Genomic DNA, 15703 nt, shown 5'->3' on the forward strand with positions numbered 1-15703 from the left:
TACGATGATTGCTTTGTGGCATGTTGCATTATCCTTTTGAAAGTGTACATGGTCTGATCTCAGAAGCTGAGAGAAGGAAAGTAGACACAACTAGATGCAAAATACAAGAGACAAACAACCACCAAAGTAAAACAGGAAGTAATAGATGACAGATACACACAAGCGAATCTGACATAGGGACAAAAACAAACACAGAGACAAGGGAACCGGATGGGAATACAAAAGGGAACTAACAAAGGTATAATCAACAAAGCAGGCAGAGGATTAAATGCACAGTGAAATGCAAAAGAGACATAACTGAATGGGAAGACAAGAATAACTTGAGACAATGAAATGGGGAAACCAGACAACCATGGGTACAGAACACAGAGAGACTAGACAGACATGGGGACAGGAATGGAAAAAGAAAAATGGAGAAAAATACTACATAACCAAGACACATGGACTCAACTAGAAGATACATAATTAGATGGACTAGAACTGCGGTCCCCAACCCCCGGGCCTCGGACCGGTACCGGTCCATGAGTCGTTGAGGCTCGGGTGTGAAATGTATTGTTTTCAGGGTTTTTATCGGTTTTCAGCGTTATTTTGTTATCATTTTTATCGTTAACTCGGTTTTCCTGGGTCTTTTCACGTGTGTTATGAATAAATCTTCTTTTTTCGGTGCCGTACTAGTTTTATTTTGTTGTATTTATCCGCGACACCTTAAAGGCCGGTCCGTGAAAATATTGTCGGGCATAAACCGGTCCGTGGCGCAAAAAAGGTTGGGGACCGCTGGACTAGAATACAAACTGAGCGCTGGAGGATATAGTAATGACAAAGGAAAATAGTATTGTGGTAGGAAGGAACTGGCACTTGGCAGGAAACTGTGTTTTTATTTACAGTGATTCATGTACACAAAGCTTTTCAGCTGCCCCCTCCAACTCACACATACCACACAGCTTTCTCCTTTGGAGTTAGGGGGCTACTGAAATAGGGAAGGCGTAATTGGTGTGATGGCTGACAGCTGTGCCAGCCAGCCTCCCCTGGCACCGGCCCCTGAACCCACTGCTCCACCCCTCCTTCTACAACCACAAACCACACCCTGCCACAAGCATTCTTACTAATATTAGAAAAGAGACAAGCTAGGACAGAAGTGATCCTCAAAAAAACAATCATCAAAAACTAAATAATAGCAAGAGCTTCAGTTCTCTTTCAAACCTCACTCGGTATGGGAAGCACACTCTGGCATGACCAATCCAAGAGTGACCAACCCATTTATGACCAATCAGAGGGCACTTCCAATAGTGAGATACCCAGTGAGGTTGTCAGAGAACTTGAGTTACGCATGTAACCAAATGTTTTGGTGTCACTCTGTCCCAGCCATCACGATTTTGCCTTGCCAAACGCCTTCAAATCCTTACACTTTCCCATTTTTCCTGCTTCTTTAAACTTTGAGGAAAATGTTCACTTGCTTCCTAATATAGCCTACCTGCTAACAGGTACCATGATGAAGAGATAATCCGTGTTATTCATTTCAGTTGTCAGTGGTCATAATGCTATTCCTGATCGATCTATATTATGTGCAATTCTAATTTATTGTTAATCAGCCGCCTCCAGCCCAGCACTTAATTGGACAAACTGGTAAGCTATTTATAGCTGGACAGTCAAATTACAAAGCTGTTCACATTTACATATTTTGCAGTCTGTGTTGTGAGACAAATTATTAAATGAAACAGTAAAGCAAATATGGCCCATTATGATTGTACTAATACTGTGCCATCATCTTTAAGCCGTACTTTTTTAAAGATTCGGGCACTGAACCTTTTTTCGGTGAGGTGCTTACCATTGTGTCACCTCGCTAAACACTTAATGGTTAGTGAGATGACCAGATGTACCTAAATGACCCCAATACCATCAGTTTTGCGATGATGATGATGATAAAAAAAAAAACCAATACTATGGGTATGAAATGCAATGCTTATATTTTAGGAAAAAAATACTTTTACATTAGGTCAGTTAGGCAGTATTTGGAGTACTGTCTTTCATAGAGTTTTCTCAGATTTATAATTTTCCCAATAAATTGCTTCTATGAACCAATCAAAGTGAAATCATACCAAACTAAAATGCATCTCCATAGTTTACTTTGGACTTACCATATAACGACATCACTCTTTGCAGATTAATGTTTAAAACATATAAATGTAAATTACTACCCACATCACAAATTACATTAGATATATGTAAATATAACCTTTGACTAGCTCCTGGAAAGAGCTCACTGCTCTGTAGGACACTCACACACACATATACAGTGATGGTGGATCACTCTATTTTTCCTCTTGCTCTACAGATGGATGCTGTCTTATGCTGTCATGTTCTCATGTAACTGTATTGTAAAACCCTTAGGGGTTACAGGTGAAAGCTTTTGCAGAACAACAGGGGGAAGACAGAGGCTTTAAGTTTGTCGTCCACATCGATAATCAAACAGAGCTTTTTTGATTAATGTATGCCTGATGGAGTCATGGTCATCTGTTATATAACATCATTAACATAGTGACATAACAGACTAGTTTTTGTTGGGGGGTTTTTCACATTTGCAGCAGGTATTAAATGAACACTCACTCTGCTGCTTTCACATGCTGGCTTTGTGTTGATGCTTGACTGTGGGCATGCCTAATGGGCCTAGAGATAACAATGATATAAAAACAAACACAGCTTTCTCACTGCAACAGTCAATTTTGATGTCAAATGACAAAATATACCAGTAACCACATCCCTTTCTCATAGACTCTGTATGGGATATTTTCATAATGCAATTTAAATAAATGTGATTTGATTTGTTGGCATCTGTACGGGTGATTGTAGTATTGAACTCTTCACTGCAAGCACCACAAACAAAGTGAAGCAAAGCATTCCCAATTCAGTTTGGCAGGCCACAAAGTCTCCATATTCAAAGTAAATAAAAAAAGTATTGCATGAAAAAAAAACAAATTTCCAGCCATGTGAATGAATGCAGATGGCATTTCTCTGCATGAAAAAATAAGTTTATTTACTATGTCAGCCTTTAAAAGTATCTTTTTTTTCTTTAGCCTTTCACACTGTGGAGAGTAGGCCATCTATAGGGGACCATCATAGTCTTCTGTCCTGTAGCTAATTAAGTTATCCCAGGTAGGGTCACCCATGCTGGAAAGAGTTAAAGAGTAGAGGATAGACCCAGAATGCCCCCTAGTCCTCCAGTTTAGAGGTTGGTTTAGAGTTAGCACCGCTGTCCTGTAAAAAAAATCCTCTTGCTACAGAAATGTCAAGATGGGAAAATGGGTGTCTGGATTTTATAAACTGCTAAAAGAATATAAATCATTCAGACAGTCAAGTTTTGACTGAATGACTGACTGACTGAAGAGTTTTTAGGTGGTACCCACTTAATTTCTATCTTTGTGTCTATTTATACACATGACATTTAACATCATTGCTCTGAAAGCAGCTTTGAAGGCAGGATAATCACTCTAAAAGCCACAGCGAAGGAGACAGATGTAAAAATGTAATAATGTAATAATTGTGCCAGTTAACTTATGTTAAATTAGAGTAACCGGTGAACTAACTGTTGCTTTTTTTGTTTCTAATTAGGTTTGTGTTTGTTCCCCTGTTTTTAATAGACTTGATAACAAAGCCAGAGATATGCGCTGAACACTGGTGTCTAAGCTCTCCCGACAAAATGTGATATTGAAGACACCTACAAAAACTGAGAAATCAGTCCAAGTAAGATCCTGTATTATGTACTTTGACTTGTTATTGTTGGAAGCTCTTTCAGTGACAATGAAGAGCAGAAACCTATTGGGCAGAAGTCTATCCAACTGTCAGGTTTTACAGATGAGTTACTAATAGTTGGGAAATGAAGAGACAAGGAAGGATATTAAAGTATCACTGAAGTAAAAACGAAACCTCAAAACCTTAAGTCCCAGAAGACATATCATCATGCAGAAAAAATTCTTAAGATGTTGTTTTTCTTTTAAGGAGGTGAAAATGTGTGAAATAATTTCGCTGGTTACCAAAGTGGTTTTAAAAACAAGCGATGACATTGTGAAATACGGATAATATCATCTCAGGATTATCAAGCTGACATTACTTGAAAATTGCTTAAACAAACCAGCTTGCTTCAGCAAACTACCTTGTCCCCTGCCAGGTTTTGCTTCAGTAGCTTTCTGCACAATAAGGTTTAAAGCCTCCATTCTGCACTGAAGGACTTATTATAATAGATTGATTTTGCAGCACAGCAGAAAGAGAAAAGCAATTCTTATTTCATGGTGAGGCCTTTTTTGGGTAATGGAATGGGTTCTGCAGACACAAAGGTCATATCACTCCCTCAGCATGTTGGAGGATGATGTCAGCTTTAAAGTCAAGGTGAAAATGAAACAAAAGCCAAATGTGAATATAGGAGATTTCCACACAACCGTACTGTTGTGTAACTGCATTTGGACAGTGATTCTTTGTTCCCAATCCCTTGGTGTCAGTTGAAACTTTGGCTAGTTCTTGCTGTAAATCAAACCCTGATTGACAGGCTGTAATAATAATAAGTCCAACGTCTGCAAAACGGTGCACATCGCTGATTTTTATTGCAAACATAGTGACAGGACTGCACTTATGAATATTGAACAGGATGAATAAAAATGCAAGAACACATTCAGAAACCTTTTGGTGAAGATGTGGTTTGATGTTAGACCAGATGTCTGCAGAAAGAAGAGTAGACCTGCTTTTGTTATTATGCAAAAGGAGAATTTCTCTGCAGAAAAAGTGCAGAACTACTGACTCACACTTGTGCAGTCTTGTAAAAATACAGACATTTCTTTGTGGTATTATTGAAGAACAGCACACAAGAGATTTTAATGCACACGACATACAAATGCACACAGCAAAAGTGACATAGTAGAAGCTCTCACACACACTCACTCACCTTATTCCCTTTCAGTAAGTCAGCCAGAGGGATCATCTAGTACCTCTGGTCTTCCTCTCTGTTCAGGGATTTACTGTCCCTCTCTGAGGAATCGTTAAGTAATGCTGCTTCACTGCCCAGAACTCCTGTGATTCTCAAGAAAACCTATCAGGAGCACCTGCTGTTTCCATGAACCGTGCTAACCAAAATGAACCTAGGTAAAACCTATGATCCCTCACTCACCTAATCACCTCATAAATTCCCCTTTGCCATGGTAGCTTTTGACAGGTGAGGGAGGTTTTTGGTTCATACATGGATTATTGCAATTCAATATCACAGTCACCAAAACTGCAGAGTGCAGTTCATAAAAAGGGATTGTGTTGGTGACATTTCTCAAGACATTCAATAGGATGTTGTATGAGGTGCAAAGGGACAGTCATTTGAAACAATGGGCCATACTTTTACTGTACTTTTTTGTAACATTTGTCATTATTGTCATTTGTCATCAGCAAGTTTTAAGTCAAAGCAAAGATTGCATTTCTTCTTCTTCTTTATTTATTTTCTGTGACTTTGTTTGGTTGGTTTCTGAAGACTTAGAGGTAGAAAGCTTTATGCTCTTAAGTGTTTTATGGAATGGAGATTCAAATTTGAGGGAAGAACCTTATTGGAATAATGAAGTAGCAACTAGAAATAAGAACCGAAGTAGTTCAGTTCCTTGGAATTGTTAGTCTGCTTGCCTATCAATCCCTATCCCGCTTATCCGTTCCACTTGAAGTTGCGCTACAATCAATTGATTTCATTTTGTATGCCGGAGGAGGAAAATAGTATAGTAGTAGTTTTCACCGTGGATATGGACACTATTTTTATTTTTATTCCACAAAAGGAAGTCCAAACTGCATCCAGGACAGAAACGGCTGCATTATGCTGCTAACACAACTTCGGCTCTTTGCAAGAACCTGCACAGAAGGCACGTTAACACTGGACGTCAACCCCAGCCTAGAAACCAGACCCAGAATTTCAGCAGGTAACAAACTGAAGGGCAGCCGGGCTGCAGCCTCCATTTCTACCTTTGTATACTGACGGTTTTGTATACCGTCAGTATACAAAAAACATTAAACTGGCAGGTTTTAGTGTTTCTGTTTTAGTTTAGAATCTGTTTATCATGTACCCTGCTTCCCTTTGTTTCCTTTGCTAGATAGCACTGTTCTCATAGTCAAGATTATTTTTTCTTCTGTGTATTTCTGTATTTTGCTAGTTCCTTACTGTCTATAGCTCTGCTTGTGACCCTGTGGTAGGTTGTCTGTACTTTTCCCTTTGCCTGCACCTCATTTGCTTTGTTCACCTATCAAACTACTTCCACATGTAGACCCAACCTGGAAACTAGGATTAAAGATTTTGATGAATCTGGACTTAAACTGCGTCTCATGTGTCCTGCGTATGCGTCCTTCTCCTTTGCCTAATCTGTTCCTTGTTGATGTAATGGTTAATGATTTTAAACCATTAGACTATGTTTCGGTCCAGATGGTTGCACTAAGACCCCAAATGACTAAAGTTTGCACAGATTTGAATCGAAACTGTTTACAGAGTTGTACAGTAATGGTGTTGTCCTTTGTATTTCTGATGTCAAGTATGTAGTATAAAAAATTACAGTAGATTAACAGGATAACTGTGAATTACAAAGTAAGACCCAAAACTAGTCCAGATTGTGTATAATCACAGCTCTGAGCGCATGCTTGTCCAGTCTTGAGTTCCTCATCTTAAATTCAGCATGCCACTAAGTGAGCTAACAATCTCAGCTGTAATGGGTACAACATTACCACAGTTAGTTCTGACCTATTTCTTCCATGGCCACGTATTTCTCAGACAACCTTGTGGCAGAAAACCAAGAGTCTTAATTTGTATTGACATTAGCGGAAAAAAAGACGTAAAAAGCTGTCAACTTTATACATGTCTTCAGTGCTAATAGGCTAAATTTAATGTGCACACTTTTTCCTTCAAACTACATGTAAAATAAAGGACAATTTATAGTATATTTATTATTTTGTATCCCATAACTTATTGGTTTCTCCATCAGTAAAGTTTTTAATTCTGAGGCTGTTTGTGACTTTGACACTTACCCATACTTAACAAAATTCATACAGATGTCTGAATTATATGCGCATTATGTAATTGGAAATTACCTCTCTCATATATCTGTCAAATGTTACAGTGAGATAAGATGGTATGTGTTTTAAGTGAGATTACTGTAACACCTTAATCTCTTTCTTCCTACCTCTGACATCTTGACAGAGTCACAGAGTCTCCACTTTGTTTTCATAGGTGTGAGCAGTTACTGCACAATATTCAGTGTTAATAGCCTTGCCAGAAGGTGTCTCTCAGGTTTCTATTCTAATGAAATAATGATGACAGATGAGAGAAGTGCTCACCAGAACTCTGACAGATGAGGGGGGTGACTGTGAGGAAGCCTGCCCACCTATGTTTGTGGGCTTTTGTCTCGCTTTCACTCCTGTCTGTGTGGGCCATGCTGGGAGGTTAATGAAGACAGAAACAAACTGCTCAAATTTAGGTGTATAAATAATTACTGTGATTAGTTTCAACTTTGCTGTAGGGATGTAGTTTGAATCTGAAGAGTGATTAAAATAACTTGTTTATCTGTTCACTGGAGGGCTTGTTATCTGTATAGTTGGAGGCATTTGAGAGTACCTAAGTATGAACAGATGCCCTTGTAAAAGACAACTGTGGCTCTGAGTCTCACTAAAACTGAGCAGTTTTTAAGCTGACAAATAGATACAAACTTCAGGTTGGAGATGTTTACATGTCAGTGGCATACTTTGAGTTTTTGATTCATAAACCTAACTCAGCCTATTTCAGGACTGGAATGAAATCCTGTCTGTATTTAGATGTAAAAATCCCTTCCTATGGATAGAATACAAGAACAGACTTCAAGACTGAGAGTACAAAAGCTATTTTGCAGTAAAGTTACAAACAATTGTAGCCTTCGTCCATTAAAGCCAGAGGTCTAACACACGTAAAAAGCTGGAAAAAAAAAATACCCATCTGGCACGCAGAGCAGCCATGAAGTTTGAAACGTTACCATGCAACAAGTCTGTTTATCAGCTGCGCACAAATTCAACTCTTTCTTCTCTGTAGTTAAAACACTCTGAGGTTTAACTACATGCAGCAATTGTACTGCTTGATGATAAAACCTAAAGCTGCTTATTTCAGCTTTGTGAATTATTCAAATGAGAACAAGAGCTTTTTTGTCATGAATGAACATGAATGATATAAAAGCATCAACTCAGATTTTCTCATTTTTGCTTTTTTCATCTGTCAATTAATCTAAAAACTTTTAAACTGTGCCTTGTCTGTTTGACCTGTAGAAATGAAACGAAAAGGTGCTTTTTAGAAAATGTCTTGCCTTAAGTAAAATTTGTGACATGGAAAAAGTTCCCAATCATGGATGTGATCTTATTCTTTGAATTTATTAAAGTAGTACTCAGTGGTGATCTCAATAATGTCTTGTGTGGACCTGCACAACCTGAATTCAAAGTACAAATCCAAACCAGAAGGGTAACAATCTACTCATATGTTCTCCTATGGGAATATTTTGATCTGAATTAGCTTCAGGTTATGTGGTTCAGATTGTTATATTGTCCCATCTCTGAATGAAGGGACATTATTGGCCAAGACAGAATTGATTTGGTTTTATGATTGCTTTTTACAGTTGGTTTAATTTCCCCCACTGAGTTTGATCACAGTCATTGCAGTTCATGTGAAAGTCCAGCAGGTGGTCGCTCCAACTGGTCTTTACTAACATTGGTCTTAACTGCTAAATTGCTCATTAAGGTGAATTTTGAGAATCGAGTTTAGTTGCACCAGCCATACAACAAAGAGATAAAAATGGCATCAACAAAGTGTTGTTGTCATGTCAGTATGGACCAAGGTTATTTCACGACCTTGTTGAATCCACAGTCACTAAGGTGAGGATTATATTCTGCTGCCTGCACGGATAGGTCCAGACATCACTACTCAGGCTTGGATCTGTGCAAATAATCACATGCTAATATTTATTCATTTTGTATTCCTGTTGGTTTGTTCTTAATATTCCTGTTTATAATATTTACAACAATCTGCCTTGGCCTCTATGACATTAAACATCTTCCTGGATCAACATTTGGAAAACATGATGTTGTTGATTTTTGAAGGAATGAAGCTCTGCCCCATTATTGGCAGTGCTTCAGTGTATCTGTTGCTCTTCACTGACTAGAAGAACAAGAAGACTCAAGATTTGTTTAAATGTTGGGCACTCCTGCTGTTGGTTAAATGTTTCTTGGAAATATCCTGCTTTTGGATTAACAGCGTGCCTTTTGTGGGTTTTTCTCTGGAAAAATGACAGGGTCGAGGTCTATAAAAACAATATGCTGTTTTTGTGGCTTAAGCAAATAGCATCTTGTATGTGGTAACCAATTTATGAATGGAGATTATTTGTCTTTTATTATGTTTTTGTGGATTATAACTGATCTTCACAGTTTAAAATGAGGCCACTCAAAATAGGCAGAATTTGGGTTGTCAGACCAGACATGTTTAGTGAGCGGAAATTTGAATGGCCCTTACATTAAGCCTGCTTGAATTGTTTCCATTTACCTTTTCTTAGCTCACAAACGTGTTTTGGAATGAATAGAAACTTGCACTAAATCTGTCAGCTAGCACATGTAGTTTGCCAATTACAGCGGTTCATCTACTCTGCAAGTAGTAATGGTATTACATTACCAAAAACACACAAATCAGTTTTGCTGTAACACTTTCTAGTGTGATTGTGATCTAATACTGAAGTTTGAAAGGACATAACAACGGAATAAATGTGTTAGGGTTTCAAGATGTAGTTTTTGAGAAAGTTACCGGCAGTGAAACTAGTCAACAGACTTTGAAGCACGTAAAGAACTTCATCGAGCATGTATGCAGTCTTACCAGTGTGTGTTTTTCTCTATGTATATGTTTATATGGACCACATGGCAACTGTCAAGTGTCAGCTCCTCCCACCTCAGACACGAGTGGGAAGAAAAAAACCCCAAAACCCCAGGAACTTGGCAGTAGAAAGTGGGTCACCACCTTCACAGGTTTCTTTCACGTTGAGGGAAAATGTTAAAACGTGACTTAGAGTCCCTGTGAAAAATGTAAACTGGATGGTTGAAAAAAAAAGCTTTATTGTTCTCCTAAAATATTAAATCAGAAAGGTTATTCACGGTCATCTCCATGTTTATTCTATTTGTATCTAGAGCTGCCTTTCTCATAATCTTCGTCCACTCATTTAATTCCTGTGGTTTCTCCAGCAGTGCATGCTCTATCCAACGGTCTGTTTATTTTTTATACTGCACAGGGTCTTCCAACATTGTATGGGCCTAACAAAACCCAATAGACCAAAGATAACAATATAATCTACTTTAACAGACACATTTGAGGAATTAGAGCCACTTTGTGCCTCATTAAAACATCAGATTTTCATTGAGGCACATCTGAGGCAAAAAAGTAAAAATCAACAAAGGCCTGCACGCTTGGTGTTAAGGGGAGTGATTGTTGTAAAAATGTATAAAATGCTACAAATTGCAGACTTATTGGAATTAAATCCTTTTCTACTGGCCACCTACAAAATGATGACCTGCCAAAGCAGCCAATGGAGTTGGCATCTTTCAGGCACCAGCTAGCATTTACAAGCACGTGGCTGGTGTTTATTAACCACCAGACATTTTTCTTGGCAGGGTTGAAAGACCCTATGAAACACTGTGTGTACCCAGTGGACACTGAAACCCACCACTGAAACAAATTCTAATGGAAATCTTACACTTTGTGGGGAACTCATCTCAGCATGACGCCTCACCTTCTCAGTGTTAGGGCTGCCACTGTATTCCACTATACTTCTGCACATAATAATCCTCTGTCAGGCTTTATTTGGACTGTGACCAGTCGAGGGGAGAGGAGGGCAGAGTAGAAAACAGAAGGGAGAATATTGTCAGGAGGAGAAACCACAGAGAGGTGAGAGGAGATGTAAGAGGAAAGGTGAGAAGAGCAGAGAGACAGGAATAGGAGGTGCAGAGAGGAAGTGTGAAAACCACCCGATTTATTCCTTTTCCATCATCAACCAATTCATCTGTTAAAGCCTGGCACAAGCTTTGTTAAATTCACAAATTCCTTCTGCAGTGAGCGTTCAAATCTGACACAACAATGAATTAACATTTCATCAAGTAGTCAGACTGTGTAGTCTATAATCAAAGCTGGTTTTTCCTTGTACTGACTGCAGCTGACTAAATTGATACCAGATGCATATAGTAGGCTGTGGATGCTCTAAAATATCCTTCAATGTAATTTTCCTTAATGCGTCATTATTAAGGTCAGTTATATTCGGCGCACAGAACGGGAAATTAAATAGAACCAGAGACATTTGAAGACAGAGACACTCAAAGAACGTGAAATCAAGGGAGAATCCGGTAGCAGCAAAGTTGATAGAGACAAAATTTTCAGGTAAAAAAGAAGAATGAAGCCTCTGAGGCTGAAAAACAAAGCCAGTGTATCCCCCAAAGACCCCCAAATACTCCTGTGTTAAAATTCTTAACTTTATAGCATTAAAAAGTAAGTTTTGCAGGAAAGAGTTTCTCCATTCGACTGATTGTTGTATGCTAGATCCCAACTAATTTGATTCACTAAACTGAATCTATGCTGTCTTTGTGCTGTTGGTTCAGTCCATGTGATCCGATCTATCAAAAGCTGATAGAAGGCAGCTAAAAGTTTGCATTTTGATCAGATCTTAATGGATTTAAAGACTATTTGGTGGTGTAAAAATAACAAAGACAAAAAAAATGTAAGTGTTGTTGACCAAAAAAAAAGAGACCAAATTGTAGTTACTGATGAAAGCACTACTCAAGTTATATTACTGTTCAGTCTTGTTGAAGTCTTTAATAAAATTAGAAATAAATAAACTATTAAAACTGTTTAAAGTTCAAATTTTGAGCGAGACCAAGGGTTCTTCTGGTGCAGAAACAGACGTGAGCTTTAGCTGTTTTGCCCTTAGCTTACCCTCAATCTCTCCATCATGCTCTCTTTTTTCTTCTTTATTTCTTCCTCCTTCTCTGGCTCATCCATTCGGGGTTACAACCACTGGAACAGGCTCCTCAGCAGCTGGAAACTCAAGATGGTTTAATCTAAACCTCAGGAAGCAGGATGGGAACCAGATGCAATAAAGGAAGAAAAAAAAGAAAGAAAGAAAACAAACATAGGGCACGTTTAACTGGGCTAGCATGGGGATCTCCAAAGGGCACTGTGCAAAGGGGAAGAGGAGTTTTCATGAGACTGCATAAAACTTTTTGTCAGGAAAAAAAAAAAGGGGTGCATAAACCTCAAGACCATCAACAGGCTGTAATTCAATAGTTGGAGACATTGTACAAAACCATCAGTAAGCTCAAAGCAGTCACATCTTCCATTGTGAAGCTTGTAGATTTAAGAGATGATGGCTTGTTTTAAGTAATGGAAAAGTTTGGAAAAAGATTGGTCAGTGACTAACCCTCTCTAAGGAGCTTGGAAAGAAAGCGACTAGACTTCCTTAAGTTTCATGAAGACGTTTCTCCTCTCATCCAAGAGGCTTCTTCAGTTCTTTAGGTTTCGTTAAGATGCTCTGAGAACTGAAGAAGTCCAGTCGTTTTCTTTCCAAGCTCCTTGGACTATCATGACCTAATATTAAGGTACTCTTAAGATAACAAGGAATCTGTGTTACACCATTATATTCAGTTGTTTCCGGGTTAAATTTCTTGCTTTATCACACAAAGAGAACAAAACCTAAAAGAAACCCACACAAAAACCCCAACTCTTTAAAATTGATAATACATTTATAATAATACCTAATAAAAATGTTATAACTTGACTATTTGTATTGTATTTTTCCTTTCTGTGTAACATCATCACTGCAGCCTCTGATGCATATCTGTCTGCCTTGGAGAGGGAAACCTCCTCTCTTATTCTTCCTGTGGTTTCTTCCATTTGTTTCTTCCATTTGGGGGCTTTATTTATCTAAAGTAACAATCTAGAGTAAAGCGGAGTTCCCAAAATTATTTCCTTAGAGAGGCTAATTTGACAAAATGAAAGTCACTGAGGCATACTCCTGTTTCATATTACTAGTTACACATCTTATCAAAGCAGTCAAACCTAGCTCCAAACCAAACAGCTGCACAGGCTCATTTTCTGTACTAACAGTTATCACATATCAGTAACCAAAACAAATTTAACTTCCCATTAGTAACTTCTTCATGTTTTCATTTGAGTGTCAAGCCCAAAAAAGGTGTCTCAATGTCTACTATCAGGGTTGTATTTGTTAATTACTCTATTTTAAGCTTTCTTTGTTTTTTACCCTTAATTATTATCCTTTATATTTCTTATTAAGGTATGGGATTTGTGCGTTTGTGTCCTCCCTACACAAGAGAGTGTGCCGGTCTGCTAGGTTTACTTAAAAGTCACCCTCAAAGCTTAAAACTTAACAGCTGCTCCACAATAGCTGATCATGATGGAGCTAAAATATTTACCTAATGGCAGATTATTCTGTATTTTAATATCTTTAAGATGTCTTTAATGTTTTTTCTAATCATATATATTTAATATTAGCTAGCTCTGTCGAAGTCCTGTTGTTCAGCACCCAACATAAAATGTCACCAGGGCTCTATTTTGCAGGTATTCTGGTGCATTATTTATAATAACCGTAGACTCTGTGAAAGATGGACACTGTTTGTGTTTTTGAACTTTCAAGTTCTGTTTATTATTAAATGTTACGGTTTAAATTTTCACCTTTCTGTATTCCATCAGTGTTTTCAATACATACTGCAAAAGCTACTCAAGAGTTTCTGAAGGCGAAGAAAAAGGATATTCTACAACGGCAAAGGCAGTCACCTACCTCTGCCGAATAGAGCATGCTTTTCAGCTACTAAATACAAAACTGAAGGAGAGACCCTAAAAAGCAGCAACTGAACATGGCTGCAGTAAACGCCCAGCAGAGCTGGTGATGTCCTTGATTTCTAAACTTCAGGTGATCGCAGGTACTAAAAATAGTCAATATATTTCACATTATGTTAGTTTGTCCAGTTAAGCCTCTAAATAGACTACGTATAAATTTGGCTGGAACTCATGTGGTGGTGTACAGAGGTAAGATTACAAAAATGATGCCAGTGTTCAGAAAAGTATATGGACCTAACTTTATGTCTATCTGCCTCATAGCTGATAGATTTCTATTCTTTGTTGACCCGAAATGAAATTCATTATTCATTGAGGATCTGTAGATGTACAAGATTTGCAAAGACATCTGACTTCCTGTTTGCTCACTCAAAAGTCCAGTGTTATGGATGACATTTTATTGATTTTGAGAGTTTTAAGTAATTATTTTGATGCCCTGTTCTTCTATCTGCTGTTCACTCTTGAACACTGTAAAATATAATTCATAAACAATTCTCAAATGATTGCACACTATTACCTAATATTCCGCACCAGGCTTTTTGCTTGAGCAGCCAATAACTGCTGTGCTTGGCTGAGCAGTCCAGCAAGAAATATTGACACCCACACATATAATGTGACACAGGTGCGTGGTATAAGTCTGGAATAAGACGCAAAGATGAACATAAATTTGGTGTGAATACATTTAACACATGCAGGTAGCAGAGCAGATTCAGATGTTACATCTGGCTTGGATGTTTTTCCTCTTACAGTGACTGTTTCAGTTGTGCTGGTGACATCTAGTGGAATAAAGTAGGATATATATTCAAGGTTGAATAATTTCAAATGAATCATATTGATTAAGTAAAAAGATCAGAGTGTGTTGTGCTTAATTATAAAAAGAGAAACCTATCTAATGTGCCACCTTTGAGCAGTGGAGTAGTAAATGTGACACCAGTTTTAAGTACTTGTCATGTTTAGCAGAAGAGCATAAAGGAAGACTTTTTTGTGCTTTCCTGTCCTGGATTATATTATGTAATAATAATTAAGCTTGTTTATCCCTTTAATTCTTATACGGTCGACTATTGCAATGTTTTTTTATTGGCCTCCTTAAAAAGACCATCAGACAATTAGTTACTTCAAAATGCTGCTGCCTGAATTTCAAAAACACTAGGAAGAGTGATCATATCGTTTGATTGTCACCTGTCTGCGTTTGCTTCTAGTAAGCTATAGAATTGTATTCACTCAAGTCTTTAAATGGCTTCAGCATTTAATATATAGATGTTTGATACAAACCTGGTTTTTAATGCTGTGTCCCATTTACCTTGGAAGTCTGATTTTAGAGTTGGGAGTCACTTCACTACCCAGTTGAGCGCGTTGAAGGAGTAAAGTCGGAAAAGGAAGAAAAATTAGGGATTGTTTTGCTCTTTAGCCATTCATGCATGTCTAGCAGTACACCGTGATGCTTGTTTTTTGGGGGGATAAAGCTCAGTCCTTCCTCTCCATGTATTTTATTTAGAAACTCACAATTACACTTGTCAGTACAGATTGCTTATGCTTTACAGTGGCATTTACATTTGCATTCACTGCCACCGTCTTAGATTCTTAAGATGCGGTTGGTTGGACAGCTTCAATTTTACAAGTTGGAAATCCCAGTTGAGAACTTGGACTAGGAGAGCTGGTCACCTCGTGGTGTATAGATTTGAAACTTAACAGGGAGATAACAAATTTAGCCACTATGCTGCCCATTGCTGGACTAACTACCCTACCTTACGATTATTAAACTATTAAAACAGTTACTTATCATGTTGTATCGACCACTCAATTCTTTAG

General features: G+C 38.0%; 1 protein-coding gene across 1 annotated transcript in view; it reads left to right on the forward strand.

The window, feature by feature from the left end:
- The window catches only part of maea (macrophage erythroblast attacher, E3 ubiquitin ligase), a 90917-nt gene that overhangs the window by 29655 nt on the left and 45559 nt on the right, over positions 1–15703 (forward strand). The window lies entirely within an intron of this gene.

This window comes from Oreochromis aureus, linkage group 2 (genome assembly GCF_013358895.1).
Source record: "Oreochromis aureus strain Israel breed Guangdong linkage group 2, ZZ_aureus, whole genome shotgun sequence".
In the NCBI taxonomy this organism is placed as follows: Eukaryota; Metazoa; Chordata; class Actinopteri; order Cichliformes; family Cichlidae; genus Oreochromis; species Oreochromis aureus.